The sequence below is a fragment of the Dasypus novemcinctus genome, chromosome 1 (assembly GCF_030445035.2).
Source record: "Dasypus novemcinctus isolate mDasNov1 chromosome 1, mDasNov1.1.hap2, whole genome shotgun sequence".
Lineage (NCBI taxonomy): Eukaryota > Metazoa > Chordata > Mammalia > Cingulata > Dasypodidae > Dasypus > Dasypus novemcinctus.
Genome location: NC_080673.1, coordinates 3,885,397 through 3,911,362, shown reverse-complemented (window position 1 = coordinate 3,911,362; position 25,966 = coordinate 3,885,397). Strand labels below are relative to the sequence as shown.

General features: G+C 42.8%; 1 pseudogene; it reads right to left on the bottom strand.

The window, feature by feature from the left end:
* Nucleotides 1–6,909: 6,909 nt before the first annotated feature.
* Nucleotides 6,910–22,308, bottom strand: LOC101411658 (keratin, type I cytoskeletal 18 pseudogene; annotated as a pseudogene).
* Between the last annotated feature and the right edge of the window lie 3,658 nt (nucleotides 22,309–25,966).

Below are 25,966 nucleotides of genomic sequence, written 5' to 3'. Positions count from 1 at the left end.
ATAAAAGGGACCCAAATAGGCAAGGAAGAAGTAAAACTTGTACTATTCACTGGTGATATGATCCTATATCTAGAAAATCTGAATAAACACACAACAATGCTACTAGAATTAATAGATGAGTTCAGCAAAGTGGCAAGATTCAAGATTAATGAGCAAAAGTCAATAGTGTTTCTATACACTACTGATATGCAATCTGAGGAGGAAATCAGAAAAAAGTTCCATTTATGATAGTGACGAAAAGAATCATACATTTAGGAATAGACATACCCAAGGAATAAAGGGACCATATTAGGAAACTACAAAACATTGCTAAAAGAAACTGAAGAAGACCTAAATAAGTGGGAGGACATGCCATGTTCATGAATTGGAAGGCTAACTATCGCTAAGATGTCAATTCTACTCAAACAGATTTACAGATTCAAAGAAATCCCAATAAAAATCCCAAGAGTAATTTTTGCAGAAATGGAAAAGCCAATTGTCAAATGTATTTGGAAGAGTAAGGGGCTCCAAATAGCCATAAATGTCTTTTAAAAATGAAGAATAATAATGGAGAACTCTTTCTTCCCTATTTTAAAGCATATTACTTAGTTACAGTGGAAAAACGCAGCTTGATACTGGCATAAAGATAGACAGATTGACCAATGGAATAAAATTGAACATTTAGAAAGAGATCATCAAATTTACAGAAAGTGATTTAAGAAAGGAGGACCCCTATCTCACACCTTATACAAAAATTAACTCAATATGGATCAAAGACCTAAATATAAAAGCAACAACCATAAAACTCCTAAAAGAAACATTAGGGATACATTTTCAAGTTCTTATGGTAAGCAGTGGTGTCTTAAACCTACACCCAAGAAACAAGCAACAAAGAAAAAAGTAGATAAACGTGACCTCCTCAAACTTAGACAGTTTTGTGTTTCAATGGACTTTATCAAAGGGTGAAAAGGCAGCCAACTCAATGGGAGAAAATATTTGGCCAGAGTTTAATATCCATGATACATCAAGAGATGCTACAACTCAACAATAAAAAGACAAACGACCCAATTAAAAAATGGGCAAAATTTTCAATAGATATTTGTCCAAAGAAGAAATACAAATGGCAAAAAAAAAAAAAAAAAACCATGAAAAAATTTTCAACATCACTAGCAATTAGGAAAATGGAATTCAAAACTACAATGAGATATCATTTCATACCTACTAGAATGGCCACTATTAAAAGGTCAGAAAACTACAAATGTTGGAGAGGATGTGAAGAGTTAAATAGGAATGCTTATTCACTATTGGTGAGTATGTAGAATGGTACAGCCACTGTGGAGAACTGTTTAGCATTTCCCAAGGAAATCGAATATAGATTTGCTGTGTGACCCAGCAATACCACTACTGGGTATATACCCAGAAGAACTGAGAGCAGAGACGCAGACAGACATCTGCACACCAGTGTTCACAGCGGCATTATTCCAACTGTCAAAAATTGGAGACAACCCAAGTGTCCATCAACTGATGACTGGATAAACAAACTGTGGTACATACACACATTGGAATATTATTCATTGCTAAGAAGTAATGAAGTCGTGAAGCATATGACAACATGGATGAACCTGGAGGACATTATGTTGAATGAAGCAAGCCAGACACAAAAGGACAAATATGGTATGATTGCACTACTATGAACTAATCACATTGTGAAAACTCATGGAATTAATAATTAGAATATAGGACCCCAGAAAACAGAATGAGGGTAGAGAAGAAAGCTGATGGTTGATCTGTGCAGAATTGGTAAAAAGGATGTTTGTAAATCTTTGGAAATGAATAGAAATGGTGAAAGTATATCATAGTATTTGTGCCTAGCAGAACTATTACATGGGTGTGACTGGTTGAAAGGGTAAGTCGAAGGTCATGCACATCACTAGAAGGAGGCTAAAAAAATTAGCATGGCACTGTATAGCATAGTGAAACCTCATGTAAAATATGAATATGGGTAATATTGTATATATAAGACTGTTTTTGCAAAATTATAAATACAAATAAACTAGGGAGAGGGAAACAGAATACCAGCTATGTAGGACAGGGGAAGCATAGAGAGATTGAGAGGTGATGAGTTTTTAATTTGTTTTATTATTATTATTATTATTGGAATAATGAAAATGCTATAAAATTATTGAAGTGAGAATGCATAACTATGTGATTATACCAAATACCATTGATTGTACACTTTATTAATATATATCAATAAAACTAATTTGTTGAAAAAAATTGGGTGACTGAAAACAACTTACCCATATTTCCCATCATTTCTAGAATAAAGTTGATACTTCTTAAAGAAAAAAAAATTTAAACAGCTCTGATTTCTAGCATTGCCGATATCCATGGTGTAAAAATTTCCATCACAGCCAGCCAAGATGAGTGCATTGAAAGAGAGCTGGGAAGGGCTGCACGGTAAATGATCCTGAGTCCACGCAAGCTGCCCCAGCACACCTCGAACAGCATGACGTAGGTTTGAGACCCTCAGTGTGGAATTATCATCAGCTGACATTCCTATTTTCTATGCATTTTACCTTTTTAAATCTCCATGTTGGGTTCAAGAAGTACATTAAACTTACTCGTTTCTAGAGATGCAAATGAGATCACAAATGTGAAATCTGGTAACTACTCAAAATCAATGACTGCTGTTAATTATGTTCACACTGAATTATGTATTTGAATGTGACTGAAAGGGGAAATTTTAGCTTGTACATATAATAGCTTGTATATATATAAAAATAAAAAATTTAAAAACAAACATAATACTGTAAATACAAACACAGAATCCTAATTTATACCATGGACTATAGTAAATTATAATATTCTTCCATCATTCGTAATAGATGTACCACACTAATGCAAGGTATTAATAATAGCAGGGGTATGTAGAAATTTATATTTTCTGCAGGAATTTTCTGTAAACCTACAACATCTCTAATAAAAAAAAATCAGTGACAACACGAAGAAATACAGTTCAGTTTACTCAATAGAGACAAATCCCTTGAATATTCAGATTGATTCAGACAGGAGTTTTAAAGCCACGCAGCATGGCTATATCCTAGGTCAAGAGAGACAGCGCCATGGGGCACTGGAAAACCTCTCTCCTCGCCATCCCCAGCAGAAGAACTGGGACTTGGGAGTTAGTCAGCTCTGAGTTCACATCCCAGTTTCTAAGACTTATGTGACCGGAGACAAATTACTTAACCTTAAAAGCCTCAGTTTCGTCATCTGTGAAAAAAAAGAAATGGTGATAATGATACTTGAATGGGCTCGGGAGCTCTGGCCTTGCAGGGAGGCCTCGGCCTGCCGCGCTCCTGGCCAGGCTGCTCCGGCTGCTGCCCGCTCAGCCTCCGCGCAGCCCACGGAGCCTCTTCAGGACTCCCTGACCCCCCCAGGCAGACTTCTTCCACACTCACTTTGCACTTCGTTGATATCTCTGTTATAATATTTATCTATTCTTATTACAATTGTTTGTGTTTTTCCCACCCAGAAGAGGTCAACTTCCTAAACACAGGTGATTTCTTTTTCTTTTTGTACCCTGAGTGCTTGGCACTATTTGCGTTTCGTATTTAATGAGAACCCATCATTTATTAGGTGATTGGCAGTTTTATTTCTTCTGATATTTGAAATAGCTCAGTTTTTACCTCTCATTAGCTATTATCATCACTGCATTCATTTCGCAAATGAGGAAGTTGAAGTCAGGGAGAGTAAGTAACTTGGCTTAAGCTGTTCAGCTGCGAGGTGGTCAAGTTAGGGCTTGACGCTTGGGCTCTTCTGACTGCAGAGAAGAGGTATTGAATGAGCAGCCTAAGAATGGAAACCTCGGCAGTCTAGAAAGCACATCATATCTTTTTTTTTTTCCCCTCTCCCCTTCCCAGCCCTCCCCCCCCAGTGGTCTGCTCTCTGTGTCCATTCGCTGTGCGTTCTTCTGTCGCTGTGTGTTCTTCTGTCACTGCTTCTATCCTTATCAGCGGCACTGGGAATCTGTGTTTCTCTTTGTTGCGTCATTTTGCTGTGTCAGCTCTCCGTGTGTGCGGCACCATTCCTGGGCAGGCTGCGCTTTCTTTCACGCAGGGCAGCTCTCCTTATGGGGCGCACTCCTTGCGCGTGGGGCTCCCCTACGTAGGGGACACCTCTGAGTGGCAGGGCACTCCTTGTGCGCATCAGCACTGCGCATGGGCCAGCTCATCACACAGGTCAGGAGGCCCTTGGTTTGAACCCTGAACTTTCCATGCGGTAGGCGGATGCTCTATCCATTGAACCAAATCTGCTTCCCACATCATATCTTTTTAATTTCTGCCCTGTCAAGGGAGTTAGAGGACCTGGGGACTGAGGCCTCACTAGGTTTAGCATTTTTAAACCTTACTGGACCTTGGTTTTCTCTTTTATGAAATGAAGAAGTTAGACTAAAGTGATTCTCAGCTATTCAATATTTTATGTCCACTAATATTTCTAATCCAGAGATTTCCAGACTTTCTTGATTCGTGACATTCCTAGTCCAAAGGAAATACCTATGAGTTCTCTTTATGAAATAGTTAGGTCCAAACAACTTAGGAGCAGTTTGTGTGGCATCCAACTGATATCTGTTTGGGTTTTATTTTTATTTTTATCATTATTTTTACCCTCCCCCCCCGATGACTCCCTTGTCTATCTGCTTGTTGTCTTGCTCTTCTTTTAGGAGGCACCGGGACCTCCCATGTGGGAGGCAAGTGCCCAACCACTTGAGCCACTTCCACTCCCTGCTGGTTGCGACGTCTGCTGGTTGTGGTGTCTGCTTGTCTTCTTTAGGAGGCACCAGGAACTGAACCCGGGACCTCCCACACAGGAGGCAGGCACCCAGCCACTTGAGCCACATCTGCTTCCCTGGTATCTGTTTTGCTTGAAAATTTAAATAACTCTCAGTGCGGTGAGTTTGCTGTGGCATCCTGGAGTACCGCAGCACACAATTGGAAATCCCAGTTCTAATAAAGGAAACTAGGCTCTATTCTGACAGAAATAAATATGCTCCATTTTAGAGAAGGACGTTTATATTATAATTATTTAAGTTTTAAAGACAAACATTATGACGATATTTTTGAGTGTATATTTTTAATGCCATAGTTTTAAAACACAGGTAATTCTAATAGTAGTCTTGAACATTGTAAAAATATTGCTGAGAATGTATTTTACTGATACCATCATTCTAGAGAATAAAACAGATTCTGATACTAACATTAGGAATATTTTGTTCTAGCACATGAGTATAAAAATTATTCTACTAGAAATTAAAGTTGGAATAGTACTATCAACAATCACTCTTACAGCTATCACTATAAATTCAAAGATGAAATAATTTCATCATCAGAAAACATATAATATTAATAATTATTTAACCTTATTGTTAAGAAGCCTGTAGTTGCACTTCATTGAATAATAGCATAATCAGTTCTTGGGATAAAATTTGAAACAGCAACTGGAAAAACTGCTTTAAGTTTAAAATAGTTTTATTTTTAGACTTGTCATGGTATAAAAGCAACCCTTATATAGCTAAATTGTTGGAAATTGTCTGTTTTGCGAAAGTTTTTTATTAATTGTTCCATGTTGTCCCTACTTTAAACCCAAACATCTGCAAACTCTTAATAAGCTGTTTTAATGCTGGTTCACATAATAAATTAATAAAACTCCCCTTCCTTAAAATTCTAAACCACAAAACATTTGTGTCACTGCTACTATGGATAAATGGACTTGGATGGGCCACCCAAAGATTGTCCTATTCCAGGATCATCTACCAAAAAAATAAATAAAAATCAATTTAATTGTGTTTCCTGCTACTCTGGGTCAATAGCTACCAACTCCGAGAGGTCCGACCCCACAGAGACGGAGCCTAGCGCGGGGCAGAGCGCAGGCGGCGGGGGGCGCGCGGGGCTGACAGGGGGCAGCGCGGTCCGCGGGACGTCTGGCCCTTTTCTCCAGTCCATGTGTATTGGGACGGGAACCGTGATTGATCCTGCAGGCTTACTGTGGTCCATCTGGCCCTTGGCCTTTGGCCCTCCGCTTGCCCTTGGCCTTCGGCCCTCCGCTGGCCCTTGGCCTTTGGCCCTCCGCTTGCGCTCTGCCTTCGGCCCTCCGCTGGCCCTTGGCCTTTGGCCCTCCGCTTGCGCTCTGCCTTTGGCCCTCCGCCTGCCCTTGGCCTTTGGCCCTCCGCTTGCGCTCTGCCTTTGGCCCTCCGCCTGCCCTTGGCCTTTGGCCCTCTGCTTGCGCTCTGCCTTTGGCCCTCCGCTTGCGCTCTGCCTTTGGCCCTCCGCCTGCCCTTGGCCTTTGGCCCTCTGCTTGCGCTCTGCCTTTGGCCCTCCGCTTGTGCTCTGCCTTTGGCCCTCCGCTTGCGCTCTGCCTTTGGCCCTCCGCCTGCCCTTGGCCTTTGGCCCTCTGCTTGTGCTCTGCCTTTGGCCCTCCGCTTGCGCTCTGCCTTTGGCCCTCCGCCTGCCCTTGGCCTTTGGCCCTCTGCTTGCGCTCTGCCTTTGGCCCTCCGCTTGCGCTCTGCCTTTGGCCCTCCGCTTGCGCTCTGCCTTTGGCCCTCCGCTGGCCCTTGGCCTTTGGCCCTCCGCTTGCGCTCTGCCTTTGGCCCTCCGCTGGCCCTTGGCCTTTGGCCCTCCGCTTGCGCTCTGCCTTCGGCCCTCCGCTGGCCCTTGGCCTTTGGCCCTCCGCTGGCCTCTGCAGCCCGCATGCCTAAGAGCAGCGAGCGCACGGTGGAGTCTGCTCCCTCTGCGGGCTGGGGAGCTGGCTGCGTGAGGGTCCAGCCGGCACCCGCGGAGCTCTAGCAGGACGACCCCCGTCCTCGCGGAGCCCGGCCGCAGCAAGGCCCTCGGCCTGCGTAGCCCGTTTCCTCCCGCCGTGGTCCTCCCCGACTCAGGACACGGGCCCTGGAGGATCTGGAGCCCGCGCTAGCCCCGCGCTCCTCATCTCCAGGCGTTCCTGCTGAGAACGCGCCCCGCTCCTGCACTGCGAGAGCCAAGTCCTCTCCAGGGCGCGGACCCGAGCTGCTGCACAAACGTGGGCTTTGCCGGCAGAGGAGGCGGCGGCGTGGCCGGCAGGGACCACGCGCATCCAGAGGGTCCCGTCACCCTCCTGAACGCGCTTTCCTCGCCAGTGCTCTGCGCAGGTGGGAAATGTTCCCACCGAGGACAGGATGCGCAGCCTGGCGTGCCTTCTCGTCTCTGCCCTGGTCGAGAAGGAGCTTCTGCGCGGACTCCTCGCTGGAGCAGTGCGCGCTGGCCACTGGAGAGAGCCTGGAGCCGCGCGGAGGCCGCTCAGCAGCAGGGGGCTCTGCACCTGCGCGGCCCCCAGGGGCAGTGCCCCTCCCTCCAGGGCAGGAGTGGGGCAATGGGTAGGCGCAGGGGGCCTTAGGTGTGGAAAAAGCTCAACGTGGTATTTGCTTTTAAAGATTTACTTTTTATTTATTTCTCTCCCCTCCCCCAGTTGTCTGCTCTCTGTGTCCATTTGCTGTGTGTTCTTCTGTGAGCTTCTATCCTTATCAGCGGCACGGGAATCTGTGTTTCTTTTTGTTGCATCATCTTGCTGTGTCAGCTCTCCGTGTGTGCCGCCCACTCCTGGGCAGGCTGCACTTTCTCTCGTGCTGGGCGGCTCTCCTTATGGGCGCACTCCTTGCACGTGGGGCTCCCCTACGCGGGGGACACCCCTGCTGGCATGGCACTCCCTGCGCGCATCAGCACTGCGCATGGCCAGCTCCACACGGGTCAAGGAGGCCCGGGGTTTGAACCCTGGACCTCCCATATGGTAGGTGGACGCCCTAACCACTGGGCCAAGTCCACTTCCTGGTATTCACTTTAAATATTAGCCAGCAAAAATGAATCATGACACCTTGAAACCTGGGGGATTTACTAAAATCAGTCTGTTGTAGAGCATCTGTGACTTGTAAATTTTTTTTTCTTTTACCAAAACGTCCATGTAGTCAACATGATTGAGACTGGGAAAGTTGTGCCAGCCTAGTGACTTGTCCCAGTCTCTGGATTGGGAATTTCAGCCAAATGTCCATAAAGTAACTATGTCCAACTTTTATAAAGTGTTAAAAGGTAAAATCTCTGACTTCCTGTCTTTGACCCTGCACCATAAAAATGTGTCTTTCCTGCCTCTTTCTCACAGTTAGTCCAGAAGCTTTATCTTAAAACTCAATTTGCAGGGGAGCAGATGTAGCTCAGTGGTTGAGCGCCTGCTTCCCGCGTACATGGTCCTGCGTTCAATCCCAGGTTCCTCCTAAAAAACAATTGTGGGTCGCCTCCAGGTCATTGGCCTTGCTCTGTGGTCTGTGGCTGCTGGAGGGTGGTCAGGAGAGCAGGTGCCTCTGCGCAGCTTCCCTGTGGCGGGAAGCCCCTTCTCCATAGGACATCGGCGCAAGCCTGAGTAAGAAAAACCATCTCTTCCTCCAAAGCTATGTCACATCAGTTATACAGAAATACCACCTTGGGAAACAGTCTTCAGGAGAGCCTAGACGAGCTCACACAGGCTCAGCAGATCACCCCCCACTTGCCCTTCTGTTCTACTCCAGTTTCATAAGGCTATAAACTCATCATTGGCTCAGAGGGTCAGGAACAGAGTTTCAGGAGCTGTCTAAAGATGTGCAGATTATGTAATAATGTGTGGACTTTTGCATTGAATAATGTTGAATTAAGAGAGGTGACAGAGCTTATTTAAGTGGATAAAGTGAAAATTTTAGCCTGTGATAGTAAAAATACTGACTCAGATACTACAGAAAGAACAGGAAAGAAATGGCTTTTTTATGTCATCTTTTGTTATTATTCATTGCTCTTTGAAGAGAAGCACAGAGGAGACTTTTCAATTATTCAAGCAATGCAGAAATGGCTACATAGTGCTCTACTATCAGAGAACTCCAGTAGAAAGAAACTTATAGCTGTGTGGCCTCTTAATTGTATTCATTATATGGCATGAAGAAACATAACTTTTTAGTGACAAATCAGAAGCTGTTGCCTTCCTAAGGACATTCTTTAATAAACTAACTTAAAAAAAAATTTTTGTGTCCCTTTTTATTTGAATCAGAGCCAAGATCTCTGGAGGGAAAGCAATAACTAAGCAGCTCTTAAAAATGGAAAAAATTATAAATGTTGGCCTTTGTTTACAATAAAAAGCAAGCATACCACAAACAGTAAAAATGAATGATAATAAATCATATTGCATGCAAGTGAGTTCACCAGAAATTTTTACTGCTATTTTTACAATATTTAACAAAGGAAAAAAATAGGTGTGGTGCTATAGTTCCCATTTTACAGATAGAAAACTTTATAACATTCTTCCCAAAGTCATACTGTTAAAAGCAAATTGAACTAAATACAAATAGACAATGCAATGTGAAAAATGGGCAAAGAACTTGAATAGGCATTCTCTAAAGAAAAACATACCAATGGACAATAAGCACATGAAGAGATGTTCAATATCATTAGTCATAAGGGAAATGTAAGTCAAAATACAATAAGATGCTATATCACATACACTAGGATGTCTACTAAAAACAAACCAACAAAACAGAAAGTAACTGTGGCGAGGGCGCAGAGGGATTGTGCTGGGAATGTGCAATGGTGAAGCCACTGTGCAGTACAGTTTGGCAGTTACTCAGAGAGCTAAGTATAAAATTACCGTATGATTCAACAATCTCACTTCTGGGCACAGCCACAAAGAAATTGAAAGCAGAGACTCAGACTGATACTTCAACACTGATATTCACAGCTGCATTATTTACAAGAGCCAAAGAGGCGAACAACCCTGTCCATCCACAGATGGATGGATAAACAAAGGTATTATGTCCATTCAGTAGGATATTATTCAGCCATAAAGGAATGAAGCAGTTCTGATACATGCTAAAACATGGGCGAACCTTAAAAACATCATGCTAAGTGAAATAAGCCAGATACAAAAGCACATTGTACGATTCCACTGATATGCCATATCTAGAATAAGCACATTCATAGAGACATAAAATAGATGAGAGATTACCAGGGTGCAGGCTGGGCAGGGATGGGGAATTATTGCTTAATAGCTACAGTGTTTCTGTTTGGGGTGCTGAAAAAGTTTTGTTAGTGATTGTTGATAATGGTAGCGCAACATTTCTGAATGTATTCAATACTATTGAATTGGACACTTAAAAATGATTATAAAGAGAAATTTTGTTATGTATGTATTACCACATAATTTTAAAAAATAAAAAACAAAGCAAAACAAATTGATTGCTTTGATATTATATAATTTTTGGAAGTCTATGGAGAATAAATAAATAAGTAAAGAAACAACCCTGTTTGTGGAAGCTAAGTCTTCTGACTTCAGATCAGATTCAGCTTAAAAATGCTATTGTTTTTACATATGCTTCAGTCTTCATGTCAAAATTTAGATGCACGTTGAGTTTCAACAAATTAATTGCTGTTTCATGCTGATTACAGGTTTATGACTCATTCATCTTTGAAAATCTTATCTACTTGTTCAAGTCAGTTGGTTTCCCTGAAACCTTGCCTTATAGTCACCGTTTATTTTCTTTCCCCTTCCTTCCTTCCTTCCTTCCTTCCTTCCTTCCTTCCTTCCTTCCTTCCTTCCTTCCTTCCTTCCTTCCTTCCTTCCTTCCTTCCTTCCTTCCTTCCTTCCTTCCTTCCTTCCTTCCTTCCTTCCTTCCTTCCTTCCTTCCTTCCTTCCTTCCTTCCTTCCTTCCTTCCTTCCTTCCTTTTTTCCTTCCCTCCCTTCCTTCTACTTCAAGAGATAGCAGAGAAAATTACATCAGTATTTTAGGGAGGGTGGGTTGTATTTGCCCTTATATAAACATTATCTATTTTTGTTCATCCCAATAGTTTTTTCATCCCAAATAGAACTAGCAAACTCCATAGCAATTCGAATTTATTTCTACTTAATTACACCATACTAGGTTCATCTTAAAGAAACTTCATAGCTTTCTTCAGTTGAGATTAGACTATCACAAATCTCTAGACTGAGTAGTAGAATACCCGCTATTCAAATGAAACAAATTACTGTAATGTTGTTGCACTTCCAAGGACTAAAAGTAGACTCTCGGATGTTAAGTTGAGATACATAGAGCAGTATTACTACTTATTAGGTTACGTATTCTCCTGAGTCACAACTTCCTCATGTGTAAAATGGAGATTAGCACCTCATGTTAGGGTTGATGGGATGTTTTGGTTTGCTAGGCTGCTGAATGCTGATGCCATGAAATACTGAGTTGGCTTAATGGTCATTTATTTGCTTAGAGTTAAAGTCCAGGAAAATGTGCAAATCAAGGTGTCATCAAGGCGCCGCTTTCTTCCTGAAGACTGGCTGCTGGTGATCCTTGACTCCTCTGCCACGTGACAAGGTGCATGGAGGTTTCTGCTGTCTCTCCCTTCTCTTCTGCGTTTCACTGCTTTCTGTCTCTTGGCTCCATGGCTTCTCTCTCTCTCCCACTCTACGCCCCACATGTGTATATTCATCTGGTTTTTAAAGGACTCCAGTAGTAGGATTAAGACTCACCCTGAATGAGATGTGTCACAGCTTAAGTGAAGTAGCCTTGACAAAAGGTCCTGCTTCACAAGGGGTCCACACCCACAGGAATGGATTCGATTTAAGGACGTGGTTTTCTGGGATCCATACAGCTTCAACCCACAGCAAGAGCCAGCCCCAAATACCATGGCAGTGACTGCCCCATAGAGCACGTGACATTCAGCAAATGTTAGTCTCCTTCCTGCCTTCTCTTTGTACTACAAAATTGGAAATAGGCAGCTATTAAAAGTAGTCTTGGAAGAGACTGAATTGGAAACTTAGGTATGAAAAAAGGGGTTGGAATGATGTCAGATTTTGTGACATGAAGATTTGTTGGCATATACTTGGAGGTTTATTCCTATGAGATGTTTGTAGAAGCTTAACAGCTTTAAGATGATGGATTACTTGCCATCTTCTTTTCAACTATAGAACTTTCTCCCTTTTCTGAAATTCCTGGATACTACCCTTTATAGCCCTAATAATGCAATTATCTCCCTATTTTGGACTATTTTAATAGTTACAAAATGGTATTTCACCAGCAGGTGCTACCACAGATTATATGAAGACTACAAACTGAAAACTCCCCTAAGACTATATTATGGGTTTTGGAGGAAAGACAGAGGAAATACTTTAAGTTTAAAATTCTATGAAATAAGTTTATAGAAAAATGAAGATTACTTGCTACATGTATCTGTCACACTATATTGTATTCAAAAACACATTAATTTCTTATATTAGATTTAGATAATATAAGGGCAGAGACTATATCATACATTTCCTGCACTCTCGACACCTAGCTCAACAGATGTTACACAGTAGATACTCAATAAATATTTGACTAAAAAATGTACAGGGTGACTTGGAGTTTTATACCCCAGAGAAACATGCTTACAATCTTAATCCGTTTCCATGGGTGTGAACACTTTTGACAAAGTGATTTCAGTTAAGGTGAGACCCAACTGAGTCAGGATGGTCGTAATTCTATTAGTGGGGGCCTTATAAAGAAGGCCGCAGAGAGAGAAGCTACAAGGAGCAGCCAGTCTGAAAGTCAACAGAACTTGGAAGTGAAAAGAGAAAAGGCCCCCATGTGCATCGCCACGTGAAAGAAGAGCCAAGACAAGGATCACCAGCAGTGCGCTCCACAACACACAGTCTCAGGGGAGAAAGCATCTCCTCACTGGTGCCCTGACTTTGGACTTCTCCTGGCCTCAAAACCATGAGCCAATAAATTCCCATTGGTTAAGCCAACCCACTGTGTGGTATTTGCTTTAGCAACTAGGAAACGAAAACAAGTTGCTAGGAATAAATCTTGGTAGACATAAAAATATGTGTGAGTACAGTCTGCTGGCATGGCCAGAACCTCACAATTCAAAATCACGCCCATCTTTTGAGGCTCAGCCTGGGAGGAATGGGACTTCTCTGAAACGCTCCATTCATTCCACAGCCAGAAATAATCTTCCCCAATTTTAAATTCTCATAGCACTTTATGCCTATGTCAGAATATTTGTTACTTTCTGCCTAATTATAATATGTTTAGTGACTTAAGCATAAATTATTATTAACCCTGTCTATTCATTTTGTGTCTTCCTAAGTCTCCCACAGTACCAACAGACAGTGGGTACTCAGGAAATGCTGTGAATTTTCTCACCCCTTTTCAACTAAACTTGAAATCTTAAAATTAAAAAGAAAGTATGTAGCTTCAAGCCTTTTGGAAATAGACATACTCATAACAAAGTAAATATTATAGAATAGCAGGATACTTCCTGGATTTGCTTCTGTGCTCCATCATGTATTCGCTGTTCAACCATGGTCAAGCGCCTTTGTGTCTCAATTCCTTCATCTATAAAAATGGGAACGATAATAAAATCTAACACATAAGATTGTACTGAGGATTAAATGAGACAATATGTGTAAATACCTTTAAAGAGAGGCTGCCACGTAGTGAGCCATCAGTAATGACCAGCTGCTATTAATGATGATGATGATGATGATGATGTTGATGTTGAGGATAGTAATAATAATGCATGACTCAAAGATGTCTACTTGGATCCAGATTCTCAAAAAAATGAGAGAGGTGAAAGGAAACTTTAATCTTCAATGGCATTGAGATATATTTTTAAGTTGCTAGATTAGGTCTTTCTCTTTACCATTTAATTTCCACGGTCCCCACTCCAACCACCGCCCCCCCACAGTCCACCATTTTTTCCTTCTTCCCCTCCCCCTTCCCCTCCCTGCTGTTTTTGCTGTCTGTGTCCCTTCACTGTGGGATCTTCTGCATCTATTTATCTTTTTGCCTTCTCTTCTTGTCTTTCTCCTCTAGAATTCACAGGGATTTGATCCTGGGGACCTCTGATGTGGAGAGAGGTTCCCTGTCAATTGCACCACCTCTGTTCCTGGTCTCTGCTGCACTTCACCTTGACTCTTCCCTTCATCTCTCTTGTGTTGCATCATCGTCTTGCTGTGCGACTCACTTGACGGGCACTGGCTTGCCATGCGGGCACTCGCGTGGGCACTTGGCTCGCCATGCAGGCACTCAGCTTGCCACACGGGCACTGGCTCACTGCACAGGCATGTTTTCTCTTCTTGTTTTTCAACAGGAGAGCTCAGGGATTGAACCAGGGTCCTCCCATATGGTAGGCGGAGGCCTTATCACTTGAGCCATATCCGCATCCATACGCCATTTTTTTTTCCTGCTAAAATTTTTGTCTTCTCATAAAATTGACCTTGGCCCATAGCAGGGCCCATTTCTTCTATCTTCCCTCCCACATTCCTTAGTGCCCCAGATAAGCGTTGCTGCTGGCACCCTCCTGCCCTACCTTCAGCCAGCACTGAGTGAGCAGCAAGAATTTCATACTTAAAATGCTGGGATTCAAACTTCAGGTAATAATTCTCTTTCTTTTAGTCACTCATATCCTTTGTTCACAGAAACTCTGAATCTAGTGCATCCTAACTGCTGACCTAAATAATATCTCTTGATTTTTTTAAAGTTTATTTTAGTAACAAACATGAGTCATTACAGAAGCTACTGGACTTGGGAATTCTATGAAAACATCCAAGCATATAAAGGCTATTTTCCAAGGTCCCTTTTTCTTAGTCAAGGCCACAGAAATTGGAACACAGAGGAACTTGACTTTCAGCCCACATTTGTATATGTCTAAGCAATTACAAGCTATATACCAAGCAAAAAAATTGTCAAATAAAATACATTCTGTTTCCCTACCTTGACAGGTATTCCTCCATAACAACTTAGAAGGCCAAGGTCAAATTTAGAATTCACTGACGTAGAATTATTACAGCAATGTGGTGACAGAGAGCCAGTCCCAGACCCCCTCCCCTTTCCTTTCGTCCAAGCCCTGTCCCTCATGATGGGGGCTTTCCATAATCCCCTGTGGGTTCCCGGGACCCCCATTCAAGCTCCACCCGCACACCCTCGGCCTCCTCCAAGAGCAGCACCTTGGGTACTCTTCGGGCAAACACAGATGTCCTTTGAGGGTAGATCTAGGAAAGAGGCCCATGAAGGTCCTGGAAGCTGGCCTGGCAGGGACAGGTTACCCACAGTATGGTCTAAAAGAGAGGGCGTGATTTTCATGCAAGCATGTCTCTGTCTCTGGAACCCCTTGCCCCATGGCAATGCTCAACATCATTAGCCACCAGAGAAATGCAAATTAAAACCACAATGAGATACCATTTCACACCATAAGGACTGCTATTAAAAACAAAAAGAGTTGGCAAGGCTGTAGAGAAATAGGAACCCTTGTATTTTGCTGGTGGGAAGGTAAGTGATACAGCCACTGTGGAAAACAGTGATTCCTCAGAAAGTATGACCCGGAAATCCCATATCTAGGCATATACCAGAAATAACTGAAAAAAGTCACTCGACAGCTTTATTCACAATAGCCGAAAGGTGGACATAAACCAAGTTTCCATTACAGATGAATGAATAAATATAATATAATGTGGTATATACATGCAACAGAATATTATTCAGCCACAAAAAGGAATGAAGTTCTGATACATGTGACAACATGGATGAATCCTGAAGACAACATGTTGAGTGAAATAAGCCAGAAACAAAATGACAAATATTGTATGATTTCTCTTATGAAATCCTTAGAGTAAGCATCATAGAGGCAGAGGGCAGCACAGTGGCTACCAGGGGCTGGGGCAGGGATGGGGGATGCTAAGCTGTAGCTTATTGGGTAAAATTTTCTGTTTGGGATAATGAAAATGTTCTGGAAAGTTATGCAACGTTGTGAATGTACTAAATGTCAGACACTCGTACACTTAAAAATGTTAAAATGATCTTTATATGATGTATCTCTTAGGGACCAGGGCAGGCGCCCTGTTGCTGAACTCTATGGGTGGAACTGCTCAACCCGATGGCACTGTGGTAGCCACCCCTGGTGCCTGCCTCTTGTCTTCTCAGTCCTTAAATTTCAGCCTCAGCCACAGTGGACAGGTCCACTGAAGCTAAGACTTTCTTTGTGCAGCCAGCATCCCACCTCGCGCTCAAACTGAACTTTCTGCCCCAGGGCCATCTCCAACATTGCAGGAGTTTGCCACAAACAAGTGCATTACCCAAAATTACTCGGAAGTTAACTTCCTTAGGGAGAGGGAGGACTCAGCTAATGCAGGACAGGAATTAGTGGGCAAATGCTCAAGCTTCCCATTGTTTCAGGTAGACAACTCTGGACAATTTGTGTGAGCGTCTCAGGACTTCTTGGTAGAAACAAGCCTATTGCTCACAGCAGTGACTTCAGAAGCATCCCCTTATTTTGGTTCCTTCACTGTCTCATTCTCCTTGCTCCCTCCCTCCCTCTTCCTGGCATCAGCTCCCCAATAAATAACTCTTCAGGCTCTGCTTATAGCGGTAATCAAAGGAAGGTAGGGACAAATCCAGTCCATTAAAAATACAGCCATCCTATCAATGCAGTTCACTGAGGTCTTTGTCCACAACTTCTAAGAACTCTCCTAGGGTGAAGGTAAACTAAGCTCCTATTAAAATGCTTTTAGTTTTTGTGTTTTTTGGAGGGGGAGAACCTTTGTTCTTTTCCTCTGTATTAATGTCTAAATCCCTTTCTATGGAATCTCACTTTCATGGTTAAAATTTCCTGAATTGACTATGCCCTGTTGGGAGGCAAGGTGTAGGAAACCACTTATAGAAACTGAATGAGGAAGGAATGGACCAGAAGCTGTTGACTAATTCTGACATCAGGAATTTCCTAGACAAGTTCCAATTTCAAATGTTTTTGATCTATTATCTGTAAATTCTCTCTTTTGTGGCTTGTCTCTGAGCCAAACTCAAGCTCACTGCCTAGCCCCACCTCCCAGGGATGTCCACCTCCCATAGGACATGTCTCCCAGGGATGGGCCTTCCTGGCGCTGAGGGATTATTACCAAGTGCCAACTAGTGATGCATCTGGGAAAAGACCTTCATCTAAAGGGGGAAATGGTAGATACAAATGAGTTTTTTTGGCTAAGAGATGTCAACGTGAGTCAGGAGGTCATTCAGAGGTTATGCTTATGCAACATCTCCGGAGGCTCTCACTGATGCCACAGTAAACAGTCCCTCAAGCAGGAGTGCTCCTGAGGGCTCTAGAGACACCTAGGCACCATAGGCAGAGCAGACAATACCAGGAAATCAGCATCCTGTCGGAGGGCCTTACCTTGGAATACATGATAGCCTATTTCCCCAATGTTTCAGAATTAGACTCGGTTATGATTTTCCTACACATGGTTCTTCTGCCCTTTTATTTGAGCCTATAATTAGTGCTAAACCCATTAAATATATATGTCCCAGAGACTTAAATATTTCAACTGTTCATCTGCTAGCTGAGCCCTGAATCTCAGCAGAGTTGCAGCCAACACTTCATGGTACCCAGGACAATTACACAAAAAGATGATGACGAACAATGCCCATCCCAAAAAACAGAGCATCTGCAACTGCAAGCAAGACAGCTCCATCCATCTGCCCCGTGGGATCTAAGCCCCCTCTCAATCGGAAGCAGAGAGGGCATCACCACCCCCAAATCCTCAAGATGAAGAATGAACAAACATAAGGGGAAATGCAACTATGGACTACAGTAGACTTGTTATTATTCTAGTAATGAAAGAACTTGTAGCTTTGATAGAAAGACAGTGGTCACCAGAGGTTCTGAGGGGAGGAAGTGGGGTGCAACATGGGACATTTTGGGGACATTGGAATTATTCTGCATGATATTGCAATGATGGATATACAGGCCATTATACATTTTGTCAAAACCTATAAAATTGTATGGTGCAAGGTAAAAAACCATAATGTAAACTGTAGACCATGTTAGTAGCAATGCTTCAATATGTGTTCATCAATTGTCACAAATGTGCCACACTAATTAAAGATTAGTTGTTAATGGGGGAAAATGTGAGAGGGAAGAAGTAGGGTATATGGGAATCCCCCATATTTTTGATGTAGCATTTATGTAATCCAAAACTTATTTAAAATAAAGAAGAAAAAAAAAACACACAGTAAGGATGGGGTTGGGTGACTGAGAGAGGGTCAACCTGAAAAATCATAAACCTTAGACTAACCCCTGTTTTAACAGATGACACTCTGTCTCTAAATGTATTGGGCTTTTCTGTAGATTTGGGGCAATCATTCCTAAAAGAGTCATATGTACTAGAACCATTTGCTGTTTAATAATATTTACTACAGACAAAATACAGTATTTTGTACTGTGATTTGGCTGGAGGGATTCTGCAAGCTGTGCACTTAGGGGGTTGATTTCCTTATCTGTGCTGACCCCCAGTGGTGGAAGTAAAGACGGCAACCTAGGGTGGGGCACTGGTGCATCCGGGAAACAGACATTTACAGACGAGAGAACAGTAGATCATTGCTGTGGAGAAAGTGGCCGTGGTGGCTGCGGGGGTAGGGAGTGGAAGGAAGAGATGAGATGTGGGAGCATTTTCGGGACTTGGAGTTGTCCTGGGTGGTGCTGCAGGGACAGTTACCGGACATTGTATATGTCCTCCCATGGCCCACTGGGTGGACTGGGGGAGAGTGTGGGCTATGGTGTGGACCATTGACCATGAGGTGCAGTAGTGCTCAGAGATGTACTCACCAAGTACAATGAATGTCTCATGATGATGGAGGAGGTTGTCGTTATGGGGGGAGGAGTGGGAAGAGGGGGGTGGGGGGTATCTGGGACCTCATACTTTTTAAATATAGCATTAAAAAAATAAAGACCCAAAAAAATAGATCATTACCAGTCCTTGTAGTCAGTGCTACAATAACCTTATAGATTTGGCCCTCCTTTTCAGAAATTAGCATGCCACCCCTGTGGTTCCGAATAAGCACCCTTCATGTACAAGCACTGGCAAGTCGAATTTGAACCTGCAGATAAAAGGCCATAGAAAGGTAATTTAATGTACCATGCGTTATTCAGCATCCTGAAACCAACCGTGGGCCGGGGACTGTTCCAGGGTGTGGGAACCGACAGATCAACTACACGGGGCCTTTGTCTGGAGGAACTCAGTACGTGACCTGGAATGAACAGTAAACAAATCATAGCGCTATTGTGTGCACTGAAATAGACATATTATATTGATCTCTTACTTCTGCGTATTTTTCCCCAAGACAACAAAGTATAAATGGAGGAGAATTAGAGGTACTCAGTGCCCTCCCCCAACACCTACAACAGACCGTGAAAGCCTTTCCAGACTCCTCTTTTGAGATGCAAATACCTGATGAAGGATGTGTTTATCAATCCTCTGCTTTTTCTTACCTGAGGGCAACCTAAGGTCACAGAATGAAACTTTTACCAGATAACCTTGCCTGCCCCATTCTCCATAAACCTTTAAATTTATTCTATGAAAGGCTGTGAAGACAAGACAAAATCAACAACAAAATCCTATTATTTATGTTTGTAAAAATACCTATTCCTCTCATCACTTTATTCTCCAGAGCCAGTGAAGAAATAATAAATTGGCTTTTACACTAATATAATTCACAGCTATTAATATCAGGAACATCAGGAAAGAAAAAAAAAACCTTGATGACTATAGGTTAGTCAGAACAAAACAATAGAAAGGGGAAACTTTGGAAACAGCTAAATTCATAAGAAAATGATAGAAAGTATGACCATGAAGTAAATAGAAAATACTTAGTGAGCAAAATTATGAAAAGGAAACAAACACTGTGATCTCGATACTGAGCAAAAGTGAGTTCTTTTCTCCTGATGTGTCTTATTTTTAGTAGCAATGCTTCAATACTTATTCATCAATTGTAACAAACGTATCATCCAATCGTAAGATGATGTTAATTGGGGAAGATGTGGGGGGCGAGGGACGAGGTAGAAGAGAATCCTTTATACCTTTGATGTAAGTTTTTTGTAATCTAAAACCTTTTAAAATGTTTATTTTTTTAAAAAAAAAGAACCTAGAAGCCTCCTTTGCCCACTCTCCCACCATGATGAAGCCCTTGAGTCAGAGGTGATGCCGCTTTTTTTTTTAAAGATTTATTTTGTTTCTGTCCCCACCCCTCCCCGTTCCCCCCATTGTCTGCTCTCTGTGTCCATTCGCTGTGTGTTCTTCTGTGTCTGCTGTTTTCTCATTAGGCAGATCTGGGAACCGATCCTGGGACCTTCTGGAGTGGGAGAGAGGTGATTACTCTCTTGTGCCTCCTCAACTCCCTGTTCTGCTGTCTTCTTATTTTCTCTCCTCTGTGTCTCTTGTTGTGTCATCTTGCTGTGCCAGCCCTCTGCATCAGCTGGCACTCCTGTGCGGGCGGCTTTCCCTCATTGGGCGGCATTCAAACACAGGGCAGCATTCCACACGGGCCAGCACGCCGCGTGGGCCAGCTCGCTGCATGGGCCAACTTACGCTCACCAGGAGGCCTTGGGCATCGAACCCTGGATCTCTTTTGTGGTAGATGGGAGCCCACTTGGTTGAGCCACATCCATTTCCCCAGAGGTGACTTCTGATTACAGATGTGACTAAGGGGACTTGCACACAAGTATGAAATCAGCCAAGGAAGATACAGACATTTTTCATTTTTTGTTTTTCGAAGAGTTCTTTTATTTGTTTATTTCTCCCAACCCCTTCATTGTTTGCATTTGCTGTATCTGTTCATTATGCGCTCATCTTCCTTTTAGGAGGTATGGGGATGGAATTAGGGACTGAACTGGGGACTGTTAGGAACTGAACTGGGGACTGAACCAGGAACCTGCCATGTGGCAGGGAGGCACCTAATTGCTTGAGTCACCTCCGCTCCCTGCTTTGTTGTGATCTCATGTTTTCCTCCTTGTGTCTCTTGTTTCATCATCTTCTTGTGTCAGCTCGCCGCATCAGCTTGTTGTGTCAGCTTGCTGTCTTGCTCCTCTTCTTTAGGAGGCACCAGCAACTGAACACAGGACCTCCCATGTCGTAGGCAGGAACTCAGTTGCTTGAGCCACATCTGCTTCCCAGATGTTTTTATTGGCCACCCATTCCCCAGAGGGTACACTGCTTCTGTTGCCTCAACACCTCAGAACTTGGGTGTTGGTCCCAGATACCACTTTGCCATCCTCAGACCTGTGAATGGTGGTCTTTTGGGTGGCTTGCATGGAGGTGATGCTGTCCAGAGCTTGAAGTCCTCCCCGTCTTTCAGCAGGCAGCGGTAGCTGGTGCTCTCAGCCTCTGCTCGACCTTGATCTTCAGCAGGGTCTCACACTCTTGGGCTGGGCGCCGCCCCTCTTCTTCAGTCTGTACCAGCTCTGATCCCTGGTGCACCAGCACCCCACTGAGGTGCTCCATCCGCAGGGTATGGTGGGCTTCTGTCCCCACAGGCTGTTCTCCAAGCAGGCCTCCAGATTTTTCATGGAGTCCAGGTCGGTTTCCAAGGACCGTGCTGTCTGTCCCAACCCTGCGAGCATCATCTCAGCAGCCTCTATCTCAGTGGACTGAGAGATGACCACTGTGGTGATCTCTTCGGCCTGCTGAGACCAGTACTTGTCCAGCTCCTCTTGGTTCTTCTGAGCCAACTTGTCATTTTGGGCCTAGACATTTGCCATCCTCTTGCTGAGGTCCTGAGATTGGGGGCGTCCAATTCCACAGCCAGCCCGTAGCTGGCAATCTGGGCATACAAACCTTTTAGTTCCTCTTCACGGTTCTTCTTGAAGAGCAGCTTCTCCTTGAGAGCCTTGAGCTCAGTCTCCAGCTGCAGTTGGGTGACACTGATGTCATCAATGACCTTGTTGAGCCCATGCCGTGCTGTCATCATGACCTTGCAGAGCCCATGGGTGTCACTCTCCGCAGACTGGAGTATGGCTAGCTCAGTCTCATACTCGACTCTGAAGTCGCCAGCAGCCAGCTGGGCTTTGTTGATCTGCAGAATGATGTAAGCGTTGTCTACAGAACTTGCAAAGATCTGAGCCTACGATTCCCAATGGTCGTGAAGTAATGACCCCAGTCTCTGACCTGGGGCCCCTTCTTCTCCAAGTGTTCCCAAATTTTGCCTTCCAGTCTCTGATTCTCAGTCTCCAGGCTCCTCACTCTGCCCAGGTAGGAGGTCCAGTACTTGCATGGTCTCCTTCTTGCCCTGGGTGCTCCCCATTCCTGCTAGACCCCCAGCCATCCCAGTGGCCAGGCCACTGGACCGCAGCCGCCCTGGGAGCTAGAGGAGCAGGACCCTGAGATCCAGTAAACTGAGCCCCCAACAACCACGCAGACGCTGGACCCGTGGCTAGGCATCTGGACGTAGCCCAGCGACCGGGAGTTGGTGAGTAGGTGGTGGGTGGTGACGCTCATGTTGTCTTGGGGGAAGGCAAGAGGCCAAGACTCAGAATACAGCTGCAGATCCCTCATGTGCCTTTAAAGTCGATTCCTTTAAGTAAAGATACTGAGCTTTCAAAGAGAGAAAGTTTATTTGGTTGCACAAGCAAAAGGGCAGAGTAGGCCTCATGACACAAAACTGCCTCTCTGATTTGCAGAAATGCTAGTATTTTATAATATCAGGATGCTAATGAGTAATTGGGGTGCAGATAGGTGTTTCTAAAAAGGACCAAAAATGATAGTCTTTACTATTTAAAAAAAACAGAAGACTTTTCAGGAAAGATGACAGAATGAAACTACATAAACAGCTCCTCTTCCCTCCATAACTACCACAACAGAAGCAACAACTCACCTGGAACAACCAAAGAAAAGCATACAATGCCAGGATATAAACTTCAGAAGGAGGTGACGGGGAAGCAGATGTGGCTCAACCAATTGGGTGCCCGCCTACCACAAGGGAGTTCCCAGGTTTGGGTCCCAGGGCCTAAAGAAGAAAACGAGCAGATGCTGCACCTGCTGCAACAAGCAGATGCCACAAGCCAGCAGATGCTGCAGGCTGCTCGGGCCATTGGGCACTCACCTTCCATGAGGGAGGTCCCAGGTTCAGTTCCTGGTGCCTCCTGGAGAAGGTGAGCAAACAACGGGCAGACAGATGAGAGAATCACCTGTGGGGGGGGGGATAAATTTTTAAAAATTAATTAATTTAAAAAGAAGATGATGACCAATGAAAAAGAAAGGAAATGTTGGCAAGGGTCTGCCGGGTGCCAAACCCACTCCCACCAACAAAATGACTCTAGAACCCCCACTGGGCAGTATAGGTGCAGCGCTTGGGACTAGGAAAACCTCCCCAAATACTGCAGAACTGAAAAAAAAGTTACTGTTGCAAAATGAAAAACTAATTATAAAAATTAATAAAATTTGCAATGTTGTATTAAAAATTATTTCAAACATTTTATAAGTAAATTGTATTTAATGTATGATCACTTTAATATGTTTGATATGATAAGGAGTGAGGAGTTTCTAAAAACATGGGCATCCTTGGCCCATTATTTTTAAATGGCATTGCTATTAGGTACCAACATGAAGAGAAGTGGGCTGAGGGGTAAGCTTTATCCTGTCATGGAGTGAAAATTTATAATTTCTTTAAAATTCAGACCTGATTTCATTTTCTGTTATTTTTTTTTCTGTTAAATTCAAACAAAATACAACAACAAACTAAAACTTGCTGGATGGAATCAATAGTAGAGATGACACAAGATGAAAGCCCTGACTTGAACCTAAGGACAGTAAATAGAAATTACCCAATCTGAGCAACAGAGTAAAAACAGACTGGAAAAAAAAAAAAAAAAATGAACAGAGCCTCAGAGACCTGTAAAACAACAACAAAAGTTCTAATGTTTGTATCATTATAACCTCAGAAGGAAAGGAGAAACAAAGTGGGGGTTGAAGAAATGGTTGAAGAAATAATGGCTGAAAACTCCCCAAATTTGGTGAAAGACATTATTCAAAAAGCTGAATGAACCCCAAATAGAATAAAAAGTAATCCATGCCAAGTTGTATCACAATGAAACTTCTGAAAACTAAAGACAAAGACAAAAGTCCTAAAAGCAACCAGAGAGAAAAATACCTATAGGGGAACATGACTATGAGTGACAGCCTTTTTATTATCTGAAACCATGGAGGCCAGATGAAGTGGCACAGCATTTTTCATGTGCTTAAACAATAGAATTTTCAGATGTGAATTCTGTATCTGGAGAAACTATCCTTCAGGAAGGAAGGGGAAATAAAAACATATTCTAACAAAAGAAAACTAAAAGAATTTATCACTGGCAAACCTACCATTAAAGAATGGTCAAAGAAAGTTCTCCATATAGAAAGGAAATGAAAACAGAAGAAAGCTTGGCACTTCTAAAAGGAAAGGAGAACAATCGAAAGGGTATAAAATTGGAGCAAATACAGTAGACCACCTCTCATGAGATTCTTATATTTGGTGGTTGAATAAAAAATTATATCATTTCTTGCTGTGCTCAGTATATTTAGAGGGAGTGCCTGAGACAATTATATTTTAACATGGGGAGAAAAATGGGATCGAAATGGAAGTAATTTTTCCAGCACTGCCCTCAAAGTAGTAAAACATCAGAACAAGTAGAATGTGATAAGTTATCTATGTATATTGTCATACCTAGCAACTACTGAAAAAACTATATAAAATAATATGCTCAAAAACAGTTTAAATGAAACAAGATGGAATTCTTAGAAATGATTTTTAAAAACTCACAGGAAGGCAAGTGTTATGGGTTGAATTGTGTTCTCTCCAAAAGATGCTGAACTCCTGACCCCCAGGACCTGTGACCGTGACCTTATTTGGAAATAGGGTTTTTGTGGATATAACCATTTAACATGAGCTCATACTAAGCTGGGATGGATCGTAATGCAATATACCTGGTGTCCTTAGAGGAGGAGGAGAGGATAAGGACACAGAGAGAGGGAAGAAAGCCATGCGAAGGTGGAGGAGAGATGAATTACATCGCTAAAAGAACATGGAATGCCAAAGAGAGTTGGCCACCACCAGAAGCAAGGAAGAGACAAAGAAGGATTCTCCCCCAGAGCCATCAGCGAGAGCATGCCCACACCTTGACTGCGGACTTCAAGTCTCCAGAAATGTGGGAGAATAAATTATTATTCTGTGTTAACAATGATTAACTCTAGATAGTGGAGTTTGGATTGGCTCTTTATCTTCTTTGTCTTTTATTATATTACTTGAATTTTTAGATGAACATCTTTTAATTTCAGAAAGTCATAAAATAAGTGATTCAAGTAAAATAACCTACATCGAGTCTAATGTTTAAACTTTTTTTTGGCATTTCGAATTAGATGTTGCAACTCAGAAAGTAGATATTTCAACTTAGGTCAACTGTGTATTTGCCTGTGGTTTAGTTTCAGCAATATAATTTGTGAAAGGACAAAAAAATCCAACCAGATTTTTAAAATATATAAATGTTTATTAATATAATTAAAATGAAAGCGTGTCAAACTTTTCATTTGAATAAAAGATGAGTAGCCCACTCTCTGTTCTGGAACATGATGTGTTATGGAGAGTGGAGATACTGATCCCCTCAGCCATCAGGAAATCTCAGTAGGGCCTGAGCAGCTGGAGCCCTTGGCCACTTGCCTCTGGCCACAAGTACCACTGTCCATTTACCCCAATATGCTTTGTAAATATTATTTTCTGTACATCCTGTGATGCAAAATAGGAATTAGGAGATTTGTTACACACTTATAGCTATTATATCCATAAATGAAGGTATAAGGTCTTCTGGCTTAACTAAGAAATCTGGAAATATTTTCAAAAAATAGAGATGCCAATTTAAATGTTATTAAACAGAGTGACCAATTATTAAGTTAGACAACTGTGGTGACTTGAAGCTTTATGTACCCCAGAGAAAGCATGTTCTTAAGTCTAATCCATTCATGTGGTGTGGACCCAGTGTACGCAGGACCTTTCAATGACCCGCCTCACTCAGGATGGGCCCTCTGATGGAGTCCTTTATAAATGGATGAAGAGAGAGAGAGAGAGAGATGGTGCCATGAAAGCAAGAAGCTGAAAGTGACAAAAGCAAGAAGAGAAGGGAGA